The sequence below is a fragment of the Lissotriton helveticus genome, chromosome 7, assembly GCF_964261635.1.
Source record: "Lissotriton helveticus chromosome 7, aLisHel1.1, whole genome shotgun sequence".
NCBI classification, from domain to species: Eukaryota; Metazoa; Chordata; class Amphibia; order Caudata; family Salamandridae; genus Lissotriton; species Lissotriton helveticus.
The window spans coordinates 617,934,114-617,956,913 of record NC_136068.1 but is presented as its reverse complement, the minus strand read 5'-3'; the positions used below and the strand labels follow the sequence as shown (position 1 = coordinate 617,956,913).

Sequence of the window (22,800 nt, the reverse complement as noted above, 5' to 3'; positions counted from 1 at the left end):
TGCCAACCGCGGAGTGAGGACGGCTTTTTCGGTCCTGATGAATGCTGAGCTGACTATTGGCTCATTAGCAGAAACATGTCGACCCTTTTTCTTTATTGATTTATAGGACTTGATGGTTCAAATTAACATAACCATTCACATGTCCGCTATTTTTCACTGGTTTGAATGGAGTTAGAACTACCCTCTTATTAAAAGAGTGTTTCAGTTTGGGGAGTAGTCCACACTCCTTTTAATTCACTTTTTTCACCACACTTTTGATACTACTCTTCCTATAAGGACCCAATGAAGACAACTGGCTACCGACTTTCAGTTGGTGACTGAGGGTTCTTTTCTTTCCACTAAGCATGCTTACCTTACCTCCCTACTGTCTTTGTACTTGTTCTGGTGGTAGAAACTAAACCACTCCATGACCTTTTCTTTCTTTTAGTTATGTTGTCACTCTTTTGTTGATTGGAATCTATTACTGCCAAGGGGTACAAGAGTGGCCTTTTGACCCTTTCTCTCTTGTTGATTGCATTATTCAGAATATGCATAAACAACATAAAAATACAAAACTGCCAATGGTACAAAATGCAGCTGCAAGACTCCTATTAAATCTGCCTAAGCACGAGTCAGTTTCTAAGGAAATCAGGAGACTCAACTGGTTTCCTGTAGCAAGTGGCATCACGTTTAAGATGCTATGCTTAGCCTATAAGGCCTTGAATAATATGGGACCAGTGTTCCTAAAAAATATTTTTTCTTGGTACCATTCAGGTAGGCAGTTACTCTCTACTGGTACTAGGCGTCTTATGGTTCCTAGCATTCATACCTCTTGCTGGGGGGCCCGAAGCATTGGTTATGGCATGGCCAAATTATGGATGCATATTAGGTCTGCAAGTTTACTAACCTCTTTCAGGAAAAGTCTTAACACCCGGTTATTCAAGAACTAGTTTCATGATCTTTTGGGCTTACTTTAGTTTTAGCCCCGAGACACCTGCGGATATTTGTGCGCTCAATAAGTTACATTACCAGAACGTAACATAACATATACCTTAGAGATCAATATTGCCCTCCCACATAATGAACAAGAACGAGGTATGTTTGGAAGTTGTTTAGGGTATAAGGAAAATCAGAAGCTATGACCTGGGGATAAAATTGCCCAGGATCTCTGATAAAATTGTTCAAGTCAATCTGGAGAGGATATGCAAGGAAGTTGACAAGGTGATGAAAAAATGGTCTGGCCTTGACTACTTATGGTCGGGTTAATCTGGTAAACATGTCAATCTTGCCTAAATTGCCTAGATTTACCTTCTTGTTTGATAATGTAGGATGCTACTCTTGCACCCAGATGAGACTCATGTCGAGGTCATGTACAAGTCAATGCAGGAGAGTTTACTTTATGAATTCAGGGCTCCTAAGTATTTTAAGAAAGTGTGGCTAACGTGCTTACGCAGCTAAGCTATGGTACGAAATAGGAATGGCACTAGGCATCCGGTACTATAGTAATTTTTTCCAATATGGGTTTCCCCAGAGACCCCAGGGTATTTGATGGATCATCTTACCATACCTTTGAGAGTTAGTGAGATATGTAAATGGGGAAAGGTATCAAGAGGAGGCAAAGAGTTCCCAATCACGTTCCCTATCACGCTCAAGAGAGAAGGGAATACAAACAAAATGTACCCTCGAGGGAGGGCTGACCTCTCCAAAACACGTCTAGTAGTCTATTCACAGATTTCCGCTTAGCATTGTGGCCCCACAAAGATTTCTGAGTAGGAAGGCTTACCAGTGAGACACAATTGGAAATGGGAGTTTCTTCTATTTTTAATACTGCCTCTCTTTTTATTAGAGTTGCTGGTAGGGCAGGGGAGATCTGCACAAGGCTCCTGGACTCAGACCACCAAATTATACATGATTTGCCCCCAAGCCGGTTGGCCTCTATGCTAAGAGGGGGCAATCCCCCCAAACAATCTTTAGTGGTGTAGTGGAGCATTCCTCCTCGGGGATCAATCCCCTGCCAAGAATCGTACCGAGAGTGGCACTATTGGAAAGGGGAGACTGCCTCCTATCAAATAGTGCCCCTCACGTGAATGAAGTTGCTCAGGGGTGGAATAAAAGAAGAAGTCTTGTCAGAGACGTATAAGGCATGGACAAAGTGGGCTCTGGCCCAGGGCCCCAGCCTTTCAGGGGGGGCCCTGATAGATCCAGCTATGTTCTGTAGAGACTCTTGCCCTGATGACCTTGAATAATTCTTAAACAGATTTTTGTAAATAGCGTTTTCCTTTAACTTATTTTTAATGTGGGTGATGTGTGAGAGTCTATCACAAAAATTTTGCAGACAAATGTTTTGTTTATGTTTCATGCAAAATTCATAAAAAAAGTTTCTTTTAGATCAATACAGGACCTCGCATATTAGAAAAGGGTGGGTGTCACAGAGATTATTTGCAGCAATATTAATGAGCTGCTACTGTGTTACAATATTGAAAACAGGTCAATATCCCAGAATCTTAGATGTAAATACATTTAGAATTTGGTTCAATGTGCTTGTGCACTGTCAGTGACCTGGCCAAAGAGGGCATGGAAGAGCTGAAACTGGATCATAAAATCAAGGATGTTCCGAAGTGGGGCCCCCAAAATACGTTTGGCCCAGGCCCCCAAAATCCTTAAAACGTCTCTGAGTCTGGTGCCTTTTCTTTTTCTCTTCCTTCCTTAGGGGCCGATAACCACCCAGTGAAGGGAAAATGCATATGACTTATTTGTCAACAAGGAGCCATCAGCCCCAATACCTGTGGGAAGGGGGACCCGCCCAAAAAAACACATCCATGGTGTAAAGTGTCTGATTCCTACTCAAGAATCATGGCCATGATCCCTGAGCAGGAATACAGAAGGGAGAGCTACCAATGGAAAGAGTAGGCTACCCTCTTTCCAACAGTGCATCTCCTGCCCTGCATGGTGCTCGTATATTGGGAGTATTCCCCACGGTGCATGCGAACCATCAAATTCACCTGTCTGCAGCAACTGTGCTCGCTGGTGTATTGATGATGTTAACATGGCCCCCTGTAAGACGCTTCATTAATTTTATGCAGCCGGGCCGAGGGCTGACACGAAAACATGTCAAACAAGAATCCCTTATGAAAACACCATAGTATTAGAAAAAGATGTACACCCTGAAAATACTGCTGAGATCTAGTGTCAAATACTTTATTATCCCACCTACAGTAAGAAATGCAGGAGTGGATGGTCATTCCTTTTCCATACAGGCATGCACACATTGCAATAAACTCCTGGTTGAAATTAGACTTGATGAACACCTGTGGACATTCAGGGGGGATTTTGAAACTCTACTCTTCCATAAACTATATCGAAATATTACCAGTTGGAAGCCTTCAGCACTAGACAAACTACAAAACAGACAGACCCTCCAGTATTAGTGAAGTAATAGATGATGAAGAAGCAAATGTTAGTTCCCCAACATTAAAGAATAGCAATTACAGCTGACTGGTACAGAGCCAGCGGCAGGCGAGTTTGCTGGCCTAGGACCTGAACAGCATCCTGCACCATTAATGCTCCAGGGTAAACCAGGATAAACATTAAGAAATGTAATTTATGGATACTTCATTCTTTTCACGATCACATTTTGCAAACGTGTAGGCTACTTTTTAAATTGTGTTATCAATTGCTCTAGGTTAGACCTCCTTTTTGCTGTGCAATTGTTTTTTTCCCATAATTTGTTTCTGACAATATATGTTTTATCTTACTTCCAGTACCCCCAAATGATGCTAGGAGAACACGCTGGAATACATGACTAAATCATGGAAATGAACAACTAAACCTTAGGACCTGTTTCTAACTTATGAATGGTATGAGGAAGCGAAATGAGAGGCAAGTTGTGCAATGCGTAATTCTTTGCTACTTTATTGGAGAAGCATAACAAGAAACAACAGTATTATAAGAGATTTCATAGAGAATATGATGCTTTGTGACTGCAAGGAACTGTGAGACGGTCCCTAGCATCAGAAGGTAGAAGTGAAGTGAGTCCATCAAGGAGCAGTCATTCCTTCGGTGTACCCTGAAATAGAAAGGACATACTGAGCAGCTCATTCTAAAAAGGCCAAAAATCCAACATGGCCTTAATAAACATTCAAAACACATTGACAGCATCCCTCACGTTGGAGATATATGATCTGTGTCACATAGGTTTATATTTAAGCTTTCATGTTTTCAGTTTCTACTTTTGGTGAATTCTGATGGGGTTTTTTCAATGTTTTCAATACCTTAAAAAAGGTGGTTATCAGTGGTTACAAATTTTCATGCCATTAAAAACAACACAAACAGTGTATTTCCAGTGTTTATTGAATGCTTTGCTTTTAATACTGCTTGCTTTCTGCACTGGTAGTGCATGTGTATAGACACTGTGGGTACAGGGTATATAAAGTCCAAATGCATTTATACAAATCAGACTTATTGTAGTACATCATGCAATACTTCTTTAATGAGTATTTAGTCATGCTTACTCACTCTTTCCTTTGCAGGTAAAACGTTTATCTGTGAAAAGGGCCTCTCAACATTGGCACTTGAGACAGGCAATGCCAAAATAGCAAGTACACACTTTCCATGCCAATACTGGTGCACCTGAAGGTTGCGATTCTCTGGGACATGTTCCTCAATATATGCGTTGACCTGGGCGCATGTGCCCTCAGTTATTGAAGTGGTAAAAAAGAAGGAATACTTTTCAAAGTCCCGAGGAAATTCCCCTTTACGGAAGGAATCTAGAACTTGTGGGGAGTAACTCAGTGAGGCTTCATTGACTTCGAATTTCATGGTTGGTGAAGGGTTGCAAAAAGAACAATTGATGGACAGAATGCAGAACAATTTCATACATTCACCCCAATACAGAGATATGGGCCTAAATCCATTGTTTTTTTGCTCCCAATGCCATTCCAGTTTGAACCAAGCCACATGCAAATCCATCTCGACCCTGCTCCCTATGGGAGCAGTCCAGCCCGAACTGCCAGGCTAGGTCCTTCTTGGACTGGAAACAAGCATCCTAGGAGCAGTTTTGGATAGATATGGGCCTAAATCCATCTTTTTTTTGCTCCCCATGCCATTCCAGTTTGAACTCAGACATATGCAAATTAGCCTTGACCCAGCTTCTTATGGGAACAGTCCAGCTCAAACTGCCAGGCCACGTCCTCCCTGGACTGGAAACAAGCATCCTAGGACCGGTTTTGGGGTTGCACCCCTCATCAGCCAGGCTAACTTGCCTCCAGTGGCATGGAAAGCATGGGACCCATTTCTGGCCATGATCACTTCACTTGGGGTGACACATGTAAAAAGAAAAAATAATGGACAGAATGCAGAACAATGTCATATATTCACCCCAGTAGAGAGTTGGTTAAGGGACATTTCAATGCATCATTGCAAGCCATTTGTAATACACTGAAAAATGTCCTGAATTGTTCCTCAACATTTCTTTGCTTACCATGCGGCAAGAATTCTAACATGGAATGTGTTGCAGTGCCAAAGTCAGTAAAAGGGTCGCCCAATCTACTGTCAAGGAGATGTTTCACATCTACACCAATTACGCTGAACACCTGGTAGACAAGGGTGTTTTCAGACTCCAGCTGATTTATTATGTCCTCTGTAGCAGTCATGTTTCCTTGTAAAAATCTAAGAATGCTTTAGAGTGTATTTTTTTTCACATCACTATCAATATGCAATCAAAGATCCTCACATTTTTTGCCTTTGGCATCATCACGAAGCACAAATTATGTAAACAGTTGCCAAATGTATAATATAGCATTCCCAGCCTCAAGGACTGGAAACCACAGGCTGAATGACACAGTTGGTATGATTCTTTTATTGATGCCACACAAAAAACAAAATGAGAAATATTTGCATTTTAGTTTTTCCTGTGCATAATGGAACAGCGCACATGAATGGACCACAAAGTCAATAGCATTCTTCATTAACTCTGAAGATTGTAAAGATGCTTTCAACATAACATGTAGCAAGTGACAAGGATCTCTTATAGGGAAGCACTTCAGCTCATGTATCGATGTTGACCTGTCATCACACAGCTTTTTCATATACGTAGCTGAATTACTGCAAATAGACACAATATCTCTACAATCTTTATTGTACTCAGTAAGAACTTTTTGCAGCTGCATTCCAAGTGACTCTGCGTTCCCTGTTTTTCAAACATCTGGTGTCATGTTTTCATCACCAGCCCAGATGCTTTGTGACAGAACTCTTTTCAGATAAACCTGTCACTACACCTTGCATTGAATGTATAAAGCTTGGGGTGTTTGGCAATTCACCCACTATCAATATTGGCTGTCTAGAAAAGGGGGCGGATGATTCAAAGGGTTTCACCTATTCTCTGTTTGAGGGTAAATGCGAGGATAAATATTAGGGAAGATTCTTATGAAACCAGCCATTTTCCCTATCAGTGAAAGAATCAAACGTAGCCAAAATATCAAACATGATTTTGATATTTCCTGATTCTCTACAGTTGCTAAATATTTCAATAAGACCTAAAACATGCTTCTAAAACTGCATCCTTAGACCAAAGACAATAAAACTGAAAAAAGCAAGTGGAAAAAAAAAATATTTCAGTGACAACCCTAAACAACAAAACTCAAGAAGAAGAATGTCAGTCCAGTTTTTCTTGCTGCTGCCTTGTATAACAAAGTTACATTGTATCGACCCCTTCAGGAAGAAATAAAAAAGAATCTTTCACTCAACTACTCTTTTTTATTGTCATTTATTGTGGTTGTGAAGGTTTTTTTTCACTGTTCATATGTTTACACTGGTGAGTGATATTTTCCTTTCAGTCCGGTTTTATCAGTTATTATAGGTTTAAACCTAAAACAGGATAGTCTATTTATAGTGCAGCGGTACCCCTTCACCGTTGCTCAAAGCTTGAGGAGAGTTCTCAAGTGTCTTGTACGGTCCCAAAAGAATGATGAGGGTCTGACTTCAGTTACTTTAAGCCAGTTGAAATATCTTTAACTGCTCTTCATTTGAACGGTGGGGCTTGATAGTTGTTCTAAAGAAATAATGAGTACCTTCAAGACACTGCCAATCAGTATCATGGCATTCCAGTACAAAATAAAACCCGTCCTTAGCCCTCTGATATATGCTTATTCTACGTTCATTTCTGAAAAAGACATATATACGGGCTCATCATCTCTCAAAGCCTCAATGACATGATCTTCACAGATACCTATTTTTCCAACATCTTGACCCACATTTTTACCATCCTCCTTCCCTAACTTCAGTTGTCAATAGAGCACATCATGGTTCAACATGGACCTGCACACACATGTCACAACCATACAATATATTGCCAATTCAAGCTATTTCCTTTCCAATTTCCACTAGCTCAAAAACACAGCCCAATATGAATTGGACCCTAAGGGTCCACTAAGAAATGAGGAATTACCTCTTGAATTTGTCATTTGAGGTCTGATTCTCCGGTAATTCCTCATTTTGGGGCAGACTTCCAGCCAAAATCTCTGGCTGAAAGTTCAGAGAACTGCAGTATTCCAGAAGAACTCAAAATTTGGATGGGCCCGGCAACTGCAGTTACTGGCCCCCATATAATTAAGAAGGCAACTAGCAAATGAAGATCTAAGGAGTCAAACCTCATCACCCTCCTCCATCTGCTACTCTGACATGATGATATTCTGAAACTTCAAAATCCCAGACAATGCAACCCCCAAGGCCACAAGGAAATGCTCTCCTCTGCCTTCTGATTACAATCAGAAACAATTTGTCAGATTTCCGACCCTTCCCAAATACACCATCCTGTACTTCAAATACACCTCAAATCTCAGCCGCAGATGCCACTCCCTATATCACCTCAACTGGATGGATGGAACAGATGTCCATTTTGAGCTACACAAAGCCACATCTCCCTCGAAAGGTCAATCAAAACAAAAACCAAAATCAATAAATCAATTTTTCGGAGCAGGTGGTAAATGAGATGGGTTGCGCTCCTTGGGTGGCGCAGGAGAACGAGGGTGAGGAAGACATGGCGGAATAGAGTGGACTGGCATTCAAGAGCATTGCATGCTTCCTATATAACATAGTAGGATGCAGGCAGGACCCTGACTGTGCTTGTGCTCTCAAACACTGCAAGCCAGAGTCCCAGCTGGCAATAAACTGACGCAGAGTTCCAATCACCAGTTAGTTTATTTTTGCATTCGCCACTGCTCGGATGAACTGTCCAACAAGTCCACATTATTTAACAGGTGTTTACATTACGTCTTTTGCTTCTCCATTAAGGTTTTGGTGATGGAGCACAAATTAGGTCCCGACTCCTACAGGTACTGGGCTACTGCTTACATAATCAGCATTAGAGGTTGCTCCTGTAGTGCTGCCACCAGCTTCTAGTACATTCAGAGTGACCGGTGGCACCCATAATGCTGTCCCAGAAGGCTTCTCACCAAATCTGTGTGTGCTCCAGCTCCTGTCATGCAGCTGCCCGGCTGCCATTAGATTCAGCTGACTTGTCATCTCCCTGGCTGGTTGTGTGATGGAACCACACATGCATTTACCACGAATGCCGGTTCCACGCAATCTGAACAACACAAGCCTTAACCATGAATATGCCTTTACCACGCATGCCTTTACAATGATTTATGCATTGTCAAAGCATGTATGGTAAACACATTTCCGAGGTTAAGACTTGAACCCCGAACCCTGCCCCCGCCCTGAGTCCTAAAACTACCCCCTCCCTCCGGAAAACCACCCCCTCCCCCAAAATGCCCTAAAACATCCCTATCTCCAGTCCTTTATACTATCTGCCCTCCCCTAAGCCCTAAAAATTACCCTGACCACCCCTGAGGCCTAAATACGACCCCTAAAAACTACCACAAACCCCCTCACACCTGAAAACTACCCGAACCCCCACCCCTGAAAACTACCCTGAACCCACACCACCCCTAAAAACTACCCCGAACACCCACCTCTGAAAACTACCCAAACCCCCCACCCCTGTAAACTACCCTGAATGCCCCTGAAAACTACCATGAACCTCCCCACCCGTGAAAACGACCCCATACCCCCACCCCAGAAAACCTGGCCCTTAAAGCTACCCTAACCCCCTACTCCCCAAAAACGACCCCCAGATCTCCTTACCTGTCCTTGTCCGCTTCCTGTTCCGATGCTCCGCTTTCAAGTCCCCGCCCAGTCCGAACACTAGAGTGCATTTGCCTTAACCACGCATATGCGTGTTTAAGCCAAATGCGTTGTTCAGGCAAGCGTGGTTACGCTTGCAGGCTTCCGGAACTCGTGGCTCAGGCCGCATAGTTCCAGATGTTCCCCCTCCAGGGTTGTGTGACGAAACTATACATGCATTTACCATGCATGCCGGTTCCACGCAATCTATACAAAGCAAGCCTTAACCGGGAATATGCTTTTACAATGCATGCCTTTACAATGATTTATGCGTTGTCAAAGCATGTATGGTAAACAAATTTCTATGGTTAAGACTTGAACCCCGAACCCTGCCCCCGCCCTGAGTCCTAAAACTACCCCCACCCTCCGGAAAACCACCCCCTCCCCCAAAATGCCCTAAAACATCCCTATCTCCAGTCCTTTATACTATCTGCCCTCCCCTAAGCCCTAAAAAGTACCCTGACCACTCCTGAGGCCTAAATACGAGCCCTGAAAACTACCACAAACCCCCTCACACCTGAAAACTACCGGAACCCCCACCCCTGAAAACTACACTGAACCCACACCACCCCTATAATCTACCCCGAACCCCCACCTCTGAAAACTACCCAAACCCCCCACCCCTGTAAACTACCCTGAATGCCCCTGAAAACTACCATGAACCTCCCCACCCCTGAAAACGACCCCATACCCCCACCCCAGAAAACCCAGCCCTTAAAGCTACCCTAACCCCTCCTCCCCAAAAACGAACCCCAGATCCACTTACCTGTCCGTGTCGGCTTCCTGTTCTGATGCTCCACTTTCAAGTCCCCGCCCAGTCCGAACACTGGAGCGCATTTGCCTTATCCACGCATATGCGTGTTTAAGCCAAATACGTTGTTCAGGCAAGCGTGGTTACGCTTGCAGGCTTCCGGAACTCGTGGCTCTGGCAGCATAGTTCCAGATGTTCCCCCTCCAAGGTTGTGTGATGGAACCATACATGCATTTACCATGCATGCCGGTTCCACGTAATCTGTACAAAGCAAGCCGTAACCGGGAATATGCCTTTACCATGCATGCCTTTACAATGATTTATGTGTTGTCAAATCATGTATGGTAAACAAATGTCTATGGTTAAGACTTGATCCACCCGATCCCTGCCACCGCCCTGAATCCTAAAACAAACCCCCCTCCTGAAAACCAACCCCCTCCCCAAAATGCCCTAAAATATCCCTGCCTCCAGTCCTAAATACTATCCGCTCTCCCCTAAGCCCTAAAAATTACCTCGACCGCCCCTGAAGCCTAAAAAAGACCCCACCCTCCCCTAATCCCTAAAAACTACCCAAGTCCTAAAAACTACCCCTGAAACCTACCACGAACCCCCTCACACCTGAAAACTACCCGAACCCCCACCCTTGAAAACTACCCAGAACCCACACCACCCCTGAAAACTACCCTGAAAACTACCCTGAATCCTGACCTCTGAAAACTACCCAAACCACCACCCCTGTAAACTACCCCAAACACCCCTGAAAACTACCACAAACCTCTCCACCCTGTAAGATAGTGCATAGGCCAATAAATACACTGGGTCAGGTTATAGGTAGTTTTGATCCTTTAATTCCCGGAGCGCCGGGCTCGCGCGTCTATTCGGCTCCGTAAGCCGGCACCTCACAAAATGGCCGACTTCCGGTTCCGGGGTTAAACTTCCGGTTCCGGCACCCAACCCCAAACACTAGAACGATGCCACATATCTGCCCCCTTTACACAATAACACAGAATAAGGAAAGCAAACTCTTACTTAATGTCCATATCATAGTCCTCAAACCTCTTGGGCGTTCTCACTATTCTTCCTGCTCTTGTCTTCACTGATTTCTCATCGCCATGACGGTCCATCACCGTGGCCCTTCCCCGGGCTTCCAGTTTCATTCCTTCTCCCTCCTTTCTCTCTTCACTTGCTCCTCTCCTGTTTTCTCTGTCACTGTCAGGGGGTCCCCTGCTCGGCACCGGCTGAGTTAACTGCCTCTTCGTCTTCCCCACAGACCGACAGCTACGGGCCCTTTAAGGATAGCTTGGGATTGCATATCCCCGGACCACCTGACTTTGTTGGCCTATCAGAGCCGACCTCGCGGCTTATGGAGGAGGACCCGGAAGACGCCAGCGCTCGTGGGCTTCGGAGGAACACGTCTTGGGAGACAGACGTGCAACGCCAGGAACATCAGGCCAACCAGGACGGGGACGGACCGTGTATGCCCGAAGCCGAGGACAACGCGGAGGAGCCCCTGCCGAGAGAAGCCGGTGACGAGAACCTGACGGAGGGTGCAGCAGAAGCTGAGAAGCCAGGAGGCCAACGGTTCTGTGTTCCGCCCAGCCACGCGAAGGAGGACGCGTGGCTTAGCCAGGTGCGTGGTCGTTTGCGGGCACTGTTCCATTTCAAGAGGGGAGGGACCGGGTAGGCCACGAGGCACTGTCGGGGCACCGTGTTCTTTCCTGTGCACGATTCACGGGTCGCTCTACAGTAGACATAGCTTGTTGGTGGTGGTTGCCTGTTCCCTCACTCCCTACCCTGACTATAGCAGTAGGAACTGGACAGTCTACTAAAGCCCGTTGTTCTTTTCTTTTTTTGCATACGCTGGAGTCTGGAGATCGGCTCTACACGACCAGGGATAAGAAACCGAAGCCCTAGGATCCTGGACCATAACTGTTGTTGTGCCTTTCAGACCTTTATTTCGTGCTGAATAAATAGTTGAACTGTCGCCCCAGTATTGGCTCCTTCCTTCTTGCACCCGCAAAGGTGACAAGTGGCGAGCCAGCCAGGAGCATCCATCTGATAGAAGATGGAGGCCATGTTAACCCAGATGAGTGAAGGGCACGCCAAACTGGAGTGGGCGATTGGACAGACAAACGAACAGGCAGAAAACGACAGAGCCTCCTTTACTGCTGCTATACAACAGCAGTCTGAACATTTAACCAAACTCGCAGAAGGCCAAACACAATTGCTGGCTGTCCTGGGACAAGGCAGAGTAGCAGCCCCTCCTGGAGCCGTAGTACCCCTACAGAAGTATGTCGCTGGGGACGACCCTGTCGCCTTTTTCGTTAATTTCGAAAGGGCGGCTAGAGCCAGTGCATGGCCAGGGGAGAGATGGCCCTTTTATCTGGCACCTCTCCTTACGGGGGAAGCCCAGGCCGCCTACCAATTGGCCAATAAGGATGGGACGGCCACTTATGGACATGTGAAACAGATAGTCCTAGATAGGCTGGGGGTTGATGACGAGACTCACAGGATACGCTTCAGACAAGAAAGAGGAACCCCAACGGACGCCCCTAAGACTCTGTTCTACAAACTAAAGGACGCAGCGGATAGGTGGTTGAAGCCACAAGAGGGGAATATGGACAATGTCATGAACAAAATATACTTGGAACAGTTTCTAGAGGCCCTGCCCTATGGCACACAGCGGTGGCTCAGACAGCATGCAGGGTTGACATTAGACCATGCCATTGAAATGGCCAACTCCTATGCTCGCGCTCAAACCAGGCCTACTTATAGAGAGCCCGAAAAACCTGTTCTTGCCAAAAACAACCCAAAACCTGACAAGAAACCCTTCAAGCCTCAAAACGAACTTCCTTCATTGAAGCCTAGGCCCTTAAAGCTAGAGCCCCCGGTTATGACTAGTCCTCAGTGTTATGAATGTGGTGAGTGGGGCCATATAGCAAGGTTTTGCCGCAAAAAGAAAGAAAAAGAAGAAGAGCCCATGGAGGTGGGATATGTGCCGCGGGCTATCATGTATGCCCAAGAGACAGGACCAGACTTCTATGTAAGTGTCCTAGTTGACGATAAGAAAACCCGTGCTTTACTGGACTCCGGATGTCACCATTCCGTGGTTAAACAAAGCACCCTATCCCCTTCTTCTGTGCTTTTGGACCGTACAGTCCGCATCAAATGTGTACATGGGGATATTCGTACCTACCCTCTAGCCCAGGTCACTTTAAAAACCAAAAAGGGAACCCAAGTTCAGTGTGAGTTAGGAGTACTCCCCGAACTGCCCGAACCCCTTATCATTGGGACTGATAACAAATGGTTCTCCACTCTCATGTCTGAAGTTTTAGATAAGCAGGGTCAGAATGGGGTCCGGGAGGGTCTATTGCTCGAAGAACCCTGGGCCACCGATTCCAACTTCAGGGCGGCCCAACTAAACGACGCGTCACTGACAACCGCTTGGCAGAATGCGCAGAATAACAAAGGGGTACAACAGCTCACATATCCCTGTTTTGTGGAACAAAAAGGACTCCTGTATAGAGTAGGACTGGACCAGGCCACTCCCCAGCTGATAGTGCCAACAATGTTCCGGGAGCAGGTGATGTTTTATGCTCACGCACACCTTCTCGCTGGTCATTCCGGTGTAGAAAAGACCACCAATTCCATCACAGAACACTTCTATTGGCCAGGGGTGTACGCTCAAGTAAAGAAGTACTGTCAGGAATGCCAAATATGCCAGAAAAGGAACCCTTACATTCCTCCTAAAGTCCCTCTTGTCCCTCTTCCAATCATAGGAACCCCGTTTGAAAGAATAGGGGTAGACATCGTGGGTCCTTTGCCTAAGTCACACCGGGGGTACCAATACGTCATGGTGGTTGTTGACTACGCGACGCGTTATCCCGAGGCATTCCCCTTGAAGGCGGCAACGACCAGCGCCATTTCCCAGAAACTGGTCGAGTTGTTCACCAGAATGGGATTCCCCAAGGACATAGTAACCGATCAGGGGACTCCGTTCGTCTCTCGTCTTATGAAGCAAGTGTGTGGCCTATTGAACATAAAACATCTTCGCACTTCTGTGTACCATCCTCAAACCGATGGTATAGTCGAGCGCTATAACGGGTTGATAAAGACCACCCTAAAAAAACTGTTGTCAGGCGACGGGAAACAGTGGGATCAATTGCTTCCATTGGCCCTTTATGTGCTACGAAGTCAGTACCAAAGCAGTCTCGGGACTTCCCCCTTTGAGCTACTGTTCGGAAGGAAGCCCCGTACACTGTTAGAGATAACCAAAGACAGCTGGGAGAGGGCCGGGTCCAAAGATGCTGAAGACCTCTTGGACTACTCCCAGCAGTTGAAGTCCAGGTTGCACAAATTGAGGACCTTGTCATATGAAACACTAGAGAAAGCCCAAGGGAAACAAAAGACCTTTTATGATAAAGGCAAGAAATGGAGAGAACTGAACCTAGGCGACTGGGCTCTTGTTCTTCTGCCCACGTCTACCCATAAACTTCGCAAGGAATGGCAAGGCCCTTTTCAGGTGGTAAGGAAAATAGGAAGGACCACCTATGCTCTGAAATTGTCTCCATCCCGAACGCAAATTTACCATATCAACATACTAAAGAAGTGGTTGGGTCCCCCACCCAAAACCCCTGCATCGGTGTCCCTAGCCACGACCTCTGCTCATACCATCGACCAGGCGGTTGTGAGTCCCGAGCTTCCCGACCCACAAAAGAAGGAATTGAGAGACCTGTTATTACAACACCAATCCATATTCTCAGACCAACCAGGGCGTACCCCACTAGTGGAACACCATATCCCGACCCTTCCCGGGGTGACCATTAAACAGAAACCCTATAGAATCCCCGAAGCCAGAAGGGCTGTGATAAAGGAGGAGGTACAGAAAATGTTGGAGGCAGGGATCATAGTTCCCTCTACAAGCAACTGGTCTTCTCCAGTGGTCCTGGTGCCGAAACCCGATGGCAGTAAGAGATTCTGTATCGACTTTCGAGCTGTAAACAAGGTGTCAAAACAAGACGGATATCCTCTACCAAGAGTAGATGAAATGATAAAGTGCCTTGGTGAGGCTCGATATATAACAACTATTGACCTCACCAAAGGATATTGGCAGGTGCCCCTATCCTCACAAGATCAGGAAAAGACGGCCTTCACAACACCGGACGGCCTGTTTCATTTCACTGTCCTGCCCTTTGGCCTCCATGGGGCCCCTGCTACCTTCCAACGTCTTATGGACACGGTGCTAGCTCCTTACCGACTGTTTTCCGCGGCCTACCTGGATGATATCGTCATTCACAGCCCGGATTGGCAAACCCATTTACAACACCTGGGGTTGATTCTAGAGGCCTTGGAAAAGGCGGGTCTGCACATAAACTCTAGAAAATCACGCTTCGCATTTACACAGGTCAAATATCTGGGATACGTTCTTGGTAACGGTCAATTGTATCCCCAACAAGAGAAAGTCAAAGCCATTCAAGGACAAACCTTCCCTATGAACCGTAGAGATCTCAGGGCCTTTCTGGGTTTGGTGGGATATTACAGACGCTTTATCCCTCACTTTGCCTCTGTGTCAGCTCCATTGACAGACCTCTTAAAGAAAACAGCCACTTCTTCTCAGTTTAGACACCCATCTCCTCAAGCCCAGGGTGCTTTCCAGGCCCTGAAAGACGTCCTGTCCACCTCTCCTGTACTCATTACTCCTGATTTTGACAAACCATTCTTTTTACAAACTGACGCGTCAGGGGTTGGGTTGGGCGCTGTCCTGTCACAGCATGACCCGGTGGGAAGAGAAAGACCCGTCCTGTACTTGAGTAGGAAGCTTTTTCCTAGGGAAGCGGCTTATCCCACGATAGAGAAGGAATGTTTGGCAGTTAAATGGAGCATTGAGAAGCTCCGCTATTACTTGGATGGCCGACACTTTACCCTATTCACGGATCATGCTCCTTTACAGTGGCTGCAAAGGAATAAGGGGCGCAACGATCGCATACTTCGTTGGTTCTTGTCCCTTCAACCTTATGATTTCGATGTCTGCCACAGAAAGGGTTCTGAACAAACCAATGCTGACTACTTGTCTCGTTATCCACTTTCCCCCGAACGGGAAAAGTCTGGGGGGAGGATGTGTCAGGGGGTTCTCTGCTCGGCACCGGCTGAGTTAACTGCCTCTTCGTCTTCCCCACAGACCGACAGCTACGGGCCCTTTAAGGATAGCTTGGGATTGCATATCCCCGGACCACCTGACTTTGTTGGCCTATCAGAGCCGACCTCGCGGCTTATGGAGGAGGACCCGGAAGACGCCAGCGCTCGTGGGCTTCGGAGGAACACGTCTTGGGAGACAGACGTGCAACGCCAGGAACATCAGGCCAACCAGGACGGGGACGGACCGTGTATGCCCGAAGCCGAGGACAACGCGGAGGAGCCCCTGCCGAGAGAAGCCGGTGACGAGAACCTGACGGAGGGTGCAGCAGAAGCTGAGAAGCCAGGAGGCCAACGGTTCTGTGTTCCGCCCAGCCACGCGAAGGAGGACGCGTGGCTTAGCCAGGTGCGTGGTCGTTTGCGGGCACTGTTCCATTTCAAGAGGGGAGGGACCGGGTAGGCCACGAGGCACTGTCGGGGCACCGTGTTCTTTCCTGTGCACGATTCACGGGTCGCTCTACAGTAGACATAGCTTGGTGGTGGTGGTTGCCTGTTCCCTCACTCCCTACCCTGACAATAGCAGTAGGAACTGGACAGTCTACTAAAGCCCGTTGTTCTTTTCTTTTTTTGCATACGCTGGAGTCTGGAGATCGGCTCTACACGACCAGGGATAAGAAACCGAAGCCCTAGGATCCTGGACCATAACTGTTGTTGTGCCTTTCAGACCTTTATTTCGTGCTGAATAAATAGTTGAACTGTCGCCCCAGTATTGGCTCCTTCCTTCTTGCACCCGCAAAGGTGACAGTCACCTTCTTCTCTCTCTCTGCTGCTCCCGCCGCATCTGATTTCTTTCTCTTCCACTTGCGGTGTCGTTTCATCTACTTGCTCTTGTCCTCCTTCACCACCTTCCGTTTCTCTTCTCTCTGCGTCTCCTTCTACTTCCTCGTCCACTCCTGTAGTCCACCTCAGTATTTTACTACATTTGGCCATTCTGTCCTGCGACCAAACTTTGCAGTCGCTGAGTAGTGCTGATCTAGCAAATGGCTTAATCACCTGTAAGGGCGGGGTGAATTTACTCTCTCCCTTCCAATTCAACGTTGCAACTTTCACCCTCACCCAGTCCCCCTTTTCAAGAGCCACACTTTGTGCGTTCCGTCTCTTGTTGAACTGTTCCGTGTATGTTTCTTGTGCCTTCTCCAAGTTTCTCCTCACTATTGCTGGTGACCACTTACTTTGCACCACCTTTGTCCTCCACGCGATGTTGTCTTTGGTGAAAGGCTCTCTTCCTCTCAACACCTTGAAGGGGCTATAGCCTGTGCTGCCCGGCGTGATGCGGGAGGCCCATAGCATCTTGGGCAGTTCCTTCTCCCAATCGAGTCCATCATTGATTGCCGCTTGAATGGTTCCCATGATTACCCGGTTGAAACGTTCCACCATGCCATTTCCCGCTGGATGGTATATGGGTGTGTGTTTTACTTCGATCCCGTTTCTGGACATGTATGCCTCCCATTTTGCCGAGACAAACTGGGGACCATTGTCGCACGTTATTATCTTTGGGATTCCTTCCTTTATGAACACTGCATTCAAGAAGGCGATCACCGCATCCGAGTCTACTACGTCCTTCACCTCCACTTCCGGCCACTTGGAGTATCTATCCATCAAGACTATCGCGTATTTCTGATTTCCTTCCACATCCAGGATGGATCCTATTATGTCAATGGACACCATCTCCCAAGGTCCTCCTGGCGTGGGGAATTTCCCCAACTGTGGTCTTAGCATCACTTGGGTTTTGTCCGCTTTAGCACAGGATTCACATTGTCTCACGTGTCTTTCCACTTGTGCGTCAATCGCAGGCCACCAGTAGGCTTGTCGGGCCAGTGCTGTGGTCTTCGTGATCCCCTGATGGCCCTCATGCAGTAGCGCCATCAGGTGTTCAATGAGGCTTCGGGGGGGGTACAACCTTGTCTCCTCTGAGTAGGAACAGGGTATCTTCACCCAAAGACAGCTCATCTCTCACCTCCCAGTATCTCCTCAGTTCCTGTCTGAGATGCCTCTTCTCTGGCCATCCATGAGTGACGTACCCTTTGATCACCTCAAAGTCCTCGTCCAGCCTGTATGCCTCCGCCCATTCTTGCGCACTGATCACCTGCTCCATCTCCTGCACAGTAGCTACCACGTAGCCTTCCCATCCTGGCTTCTCCTGTTCTTCCATTCCTTCCATGGCTGCTGCTCTGCTCAGAAAGTCTGCTACTTTGTTCTGTGGTCCTGGTATGTATTCCACTTCATACACAAAGTCCAACAGCCTAAGTGTCATCTTGGCTATCCTTGGGGTGGCGTGCGCATGTCCACTCGATGTTAAAACTTTTATCAGGGGTTTATGATCTGTGCGGACCACGAATTTGGCTCCCCACAGGTATTGTCTAAAGCGTTCCATCACCCATACCACTGCTAGCATCTCTTTTTCAATGACGCTAAACTTCTCTTCGTTCGGAGCCAAGGATCGGGATGCGAAGCTGACTGTAAATATGGCTCCTTTGTCAGATCTTTGCGTCAACACCGCTCCCAAACCCCGGTCACTGGTATCGGTGGTGAGAATGGACTCTGCCTTAGGGTCAAAACCTTCCAGTGTTATGGCTTCCCCCATTTCCTGTTTCAATGACTCGAATTCCTCCTGCTCCTCTTCGGTCCACTTGAACCCGTTCCTTTCCCTAAGCAGTTGGCGTAGGCAGTGCGTCTTGGTGGCAAAGTTGGGGATGAATTCACTATAGAACTCAGCCATGCCCAGAAACGACCTGACGTCTTCCTTTTTCCTCGGTGCTTGTGCGTTCTTTATCGCCTCCAGGTTGGCTCTCTTTGGTACGATCCCCTTTTCGCTGACCTCATTGCCCAAATAGGTGACTGAAGGGGCGCCGAACTTGCACTTTGACCATTCCGCCGTGAGTCCGTTGTCTTGTAATGTGCGTAGCACTATGTGGATTCTTTCATTGTGTTCTTGCTTGGTCTTTCCCACTACGAGGATGTCGTCTTGGAAGAATTGGATTCCCTCCATCTTCTGAAAGAGCCTGTGCATTAGCTTTTGGAATACCGCCGCCGCGGATGCCAACCCAAAAGCCATTCTCACGAATTTGTAACATCCGAAAGGTGTTATAAAAGATGTGAGATGGTTGCTGGACGGGTGGAGTTTCACTTGATGGTACGCTGACGACAGGTCGACCGTAGAGAACCACTTAGCTCCCTTTGTCATTGCCAGCATTTCGTTGATGCGTGTGAGCGGGAACTTGTCTAACAGAATGTTTTTGTTAAGTTCTCTGAGGTCTACACATAGCCTCACCTTCCCGTTGGGCTTCTGGGCCACCACTAGGGGCGACAACCACTCCGCGCTCTCTATGGCCTGGATCACTCCGCTCTTTTCCAGCCTGTCCAGTTCATCTTGCACTGCTGCTCTGCAACAAAATGGGATGTTTCTGACCTTGTGGATGACTGGTTTCGCTCCTCCCTTCAATCTTATCACGTGCTTGAACTTTACCAGTTCACCAATCTGCCCACTGAACACTTTTGGATATTCTCTGCGCCAAGTCTCTTCGTCTTGCTCACTCTCCAAGTCCATGAGTAGGACTTTCTCTTTACCTCCAGGGTTCAACATGATGCCTAGGACGTCTTGATCTTTCCAGCTGAGTACCGGGGGCCCCCTTTCCGCTACATATAGTTTGCAGTTGGCTTGCCTTCCCTTGAATTCGAACAGTAGCGGGCAGTACCCTAGCATGGGTATTCTCTGTCCGGTGTACGTGACCGGCCGTACGTCCATGGGGAGCAGATCCGCTCTCACCTGAGTCCTGAACTTCTCTTCCCACACTCGTTTCTGGACAATTGTGATAGGGGCACCTGAGTCGGCAATCATTTCGATCGGCACTCCTCCCATGTGCATGTTTAGTCTGGGCTTATCCGACTCCTTGCCTCCCATTTCCAGGACTTGGACATCGATGTAAAGGAGTTCTTCCTGGTCCTCCTCCTCTTCTTGCAGATCTTCCTGTTCTCGGTTCCCTTGGTCAATGTATTTGACGGTGTGCCTTTTTGATTTCCTACGACATACCTTTTCATAATGTCCATATATGTTGAAGAACGAACACTTCGCCCTGAACGCTGGGCAGACCTTGTCGTTGCCCAGGTGAGACATGCTTCCACACCTGTAGCAGCTTGATCTTCCACCTCTGCTTGTCTTCCGGTTTTCTCCACCCGTTTGTTGGTGTCTTCTGCTTTCCGGCTCTCTTGTAGGTTCTCGTTGTTTAGGTTTGTCTGCCTTGTTGTGTACCTCCTCCGTCCTTTCTTGCCGCCTGTGCGCATTGTTTGGACATTTCCGCTTTCTTCACCATGGCCCATACCTCCTTCAAGGGTGCATCTCCGTTCACCCACAGCTTCTCCTGCTCGCGCGTGCTCGTCGTGTGCATTATGATTTGATCACGTATTAGGTCGTCGTGCACGGATCCAAATTTACACGTGATGGGAAGTTTCTGCAGGGCGGCCACATATTCATCTACAGTCTCTCCACCCTCCTGTTTCCTGTGGAAGAAGGTATGTCTATCAATGGCCACACATACCACCGGTCTGTAGTGGGTGTCCAGGTCATCTATGGCATGCTGGAACACGTCCGTGTCAGTCGCGGCCCTGGTGCCTTTGACAATGGTGTCGTAAACTCGTAACCCCTCCGGGCCCAAATTGTGTAGTAGGATCTTCCGTCTCCTCTGGTTTGTGTAGGCAGTTTCCCCTTTGTCCTCCAAGGCCTCCAGGTAGTTGAGGAAGTATCGTTTCCAGTCTTCCCACGGCATCGTGGGCTCTCCTCTCTTCGGGAGGAAGGGGACCATGTGGGTGAGAGAGGTGGATGGCGTCGCCATCCTGCCGCCACCTCCTTGGATCGCCTGGGCGGGAACCGCGTGGGTGGGCGGACTGCCGGGCGCCTGTCTGGTTTTGCGGCCTCCCTCGTCGTTCTCCTTGCTGGCAGCGCCACCTGTCGCTCCCTCTACGCCGTTGCTAGAGCGTGGTTTACCCCCGTCGGTGCTGCCTGTCGCCTCGCCTCTCACCTGCTGATCCGCCTGCGTGCCTGGTGGAGACGGTTGCACTCAGGGGATGCTACTTTCTCTGGGCGTCAAAGCAGTGGATACTCGCGTGGTCACTCCCCTCCTCGTTGGTGGTGATCCGCTTGAGACTCCTGGTCACCTTCTGAATGGTGGTGACGTCGTCGATGCAGGTGGGCTGGGTTGTATGTGCTGCGTGGTGGGGTGGTAACATGCACGCTCACCGTTGCCTCTGCCGCGCTCCGGGTCGCCTATTGAGGCTCTGTGCAGTGCCTCGTGGGTTCTGGGCTATTCCTTGCCAGTTGTGGGACAGTCCAATGCTTCTTTTCTCCTTTTTTTTTTCCTGCGGGGCCAGCGTTGCTACTGCTGGATCGTGTCCCGCCTCGTCGCCATTGTAAGATAGTGCATAGGCAAATAAATACACTGGGTCAGGTTATAGGTAGTTTTGATCCTTTAATTCCCGGAGCGCCGGGCTCGCGCGTCTATTCGGCTCCGTAAGCCGGCACCACACAAAATGGCCGACTTCCGGTTCCGGCACCCAGCCCCAAACACTAGAACGATGCCACACACCCCTGAAAACTACCCCAAACCCCCACCCGAGAAAACCCAGTTCTTAAAGCTACTTAACCCCCTCCTCCCCCAAAAGCGACCCCCCAGACCCACTAATCCTGTCCTTGTCCGCTTCCTGTTCAGATGCTCCTCTTTCAAGTCCCCGCCCAGTCCGAACACTGGAGCATATTTGCCTTAACCACGCATATGCGTGTTTAAGCCAAATGCGTTGTTCGGGCAAGTGTGGTTACACTAGCGGGCTTCCGGAATTCGTGGCTCTGGCCGCATAGTTCCAGATGTTCCCCCTCCAGCTGTCCCTTGGCCACTGCTAACACATTTAGTGTGCCAAGCAGACGCTCCTGTGATAATGCCACTGGGCCATTGATTGATACATTCAGTGTGTCTGGTGACTCCTGTGAAGCGGATGCATTCTTTCTCACCTGGCCCTAGTTTAAAAGTCAAAGCATCCACTGGCTGCTTTCCTGCTGTCAGGCTCTCATGTGAGAAAAGCAGGCCTTCGCGAAGACTATATGCTGCATTTTTAGTTGCAAGTAAGATTGGTTGTTCTGATTCTAGTTTTAAATATACTTGTTTAAATAACGGTTTTAAATATTTCTTTTATACATTTTTTTTTTAATGAGAGAACACTCTTCGTATTCAAATTTTTAAGGAATGAGTCCGGAAAGTAAATTAATTTTTCTTAATTTCACTTTCTTCCGCAAAAGTGTACTTTCTTTTTTCTGAATGTGCTGTGGCCCATGCCTACCTGTTTCCCCTCATTCCCTGCTGAGACTTTAAAAGTGGTTTCAGTTTTTGTCTTTACAACTGGCAAATGTAGACTTGAACACCCTCTCCCCCTGGGATTTTTGGATGAGTGTCCTACTCTTGCGACAAGGAGTGAAAATTACTAGTCATGAAGTTCAGAGGGGGTTGGCCAAGCATCGAAGCCAGTCGCGAAGTAAGATAGCTGCTCTTTGATCAGCTTCTGCTGATTGGGGAAACTACTTGGGTGTGCATCATCTCTCTGTAGGCTGGCTCTGCCCAACATCACTCCAGAGTTACTTAAGTCAGTCTCCCACAACCCGAGCCATAAACAGGATCATCATTTTCTTTCCCCATGTATCGACAGGGCTTTCT

The 22,800-nt window shown here is 47.7% G+C and overlaps 1 long non-coding RNA gene across 1 annotated transcript in view; it reads right to left on the bottom strand.

The window, feature by feature from the left end:
• Nucleotides 1–3,875: 3,875 nt before the first annotated feature.
• Nucleotides 3,876–22,800, bottom strand: part of LOC144766927 (uncharacterized) — a 72,491-nt gene continuing 53,566 nt past the window's right edge. The window contains exon 2 of the long non-coding RNA XR_013597985.1: nucleotides 3,876–4,045. This is a non-coding gene — a long non-coding RNA (uncharacterized LOC144766927). The remainder of the gene's footprint in view (nucleotides 4,046–22,800) is intronic.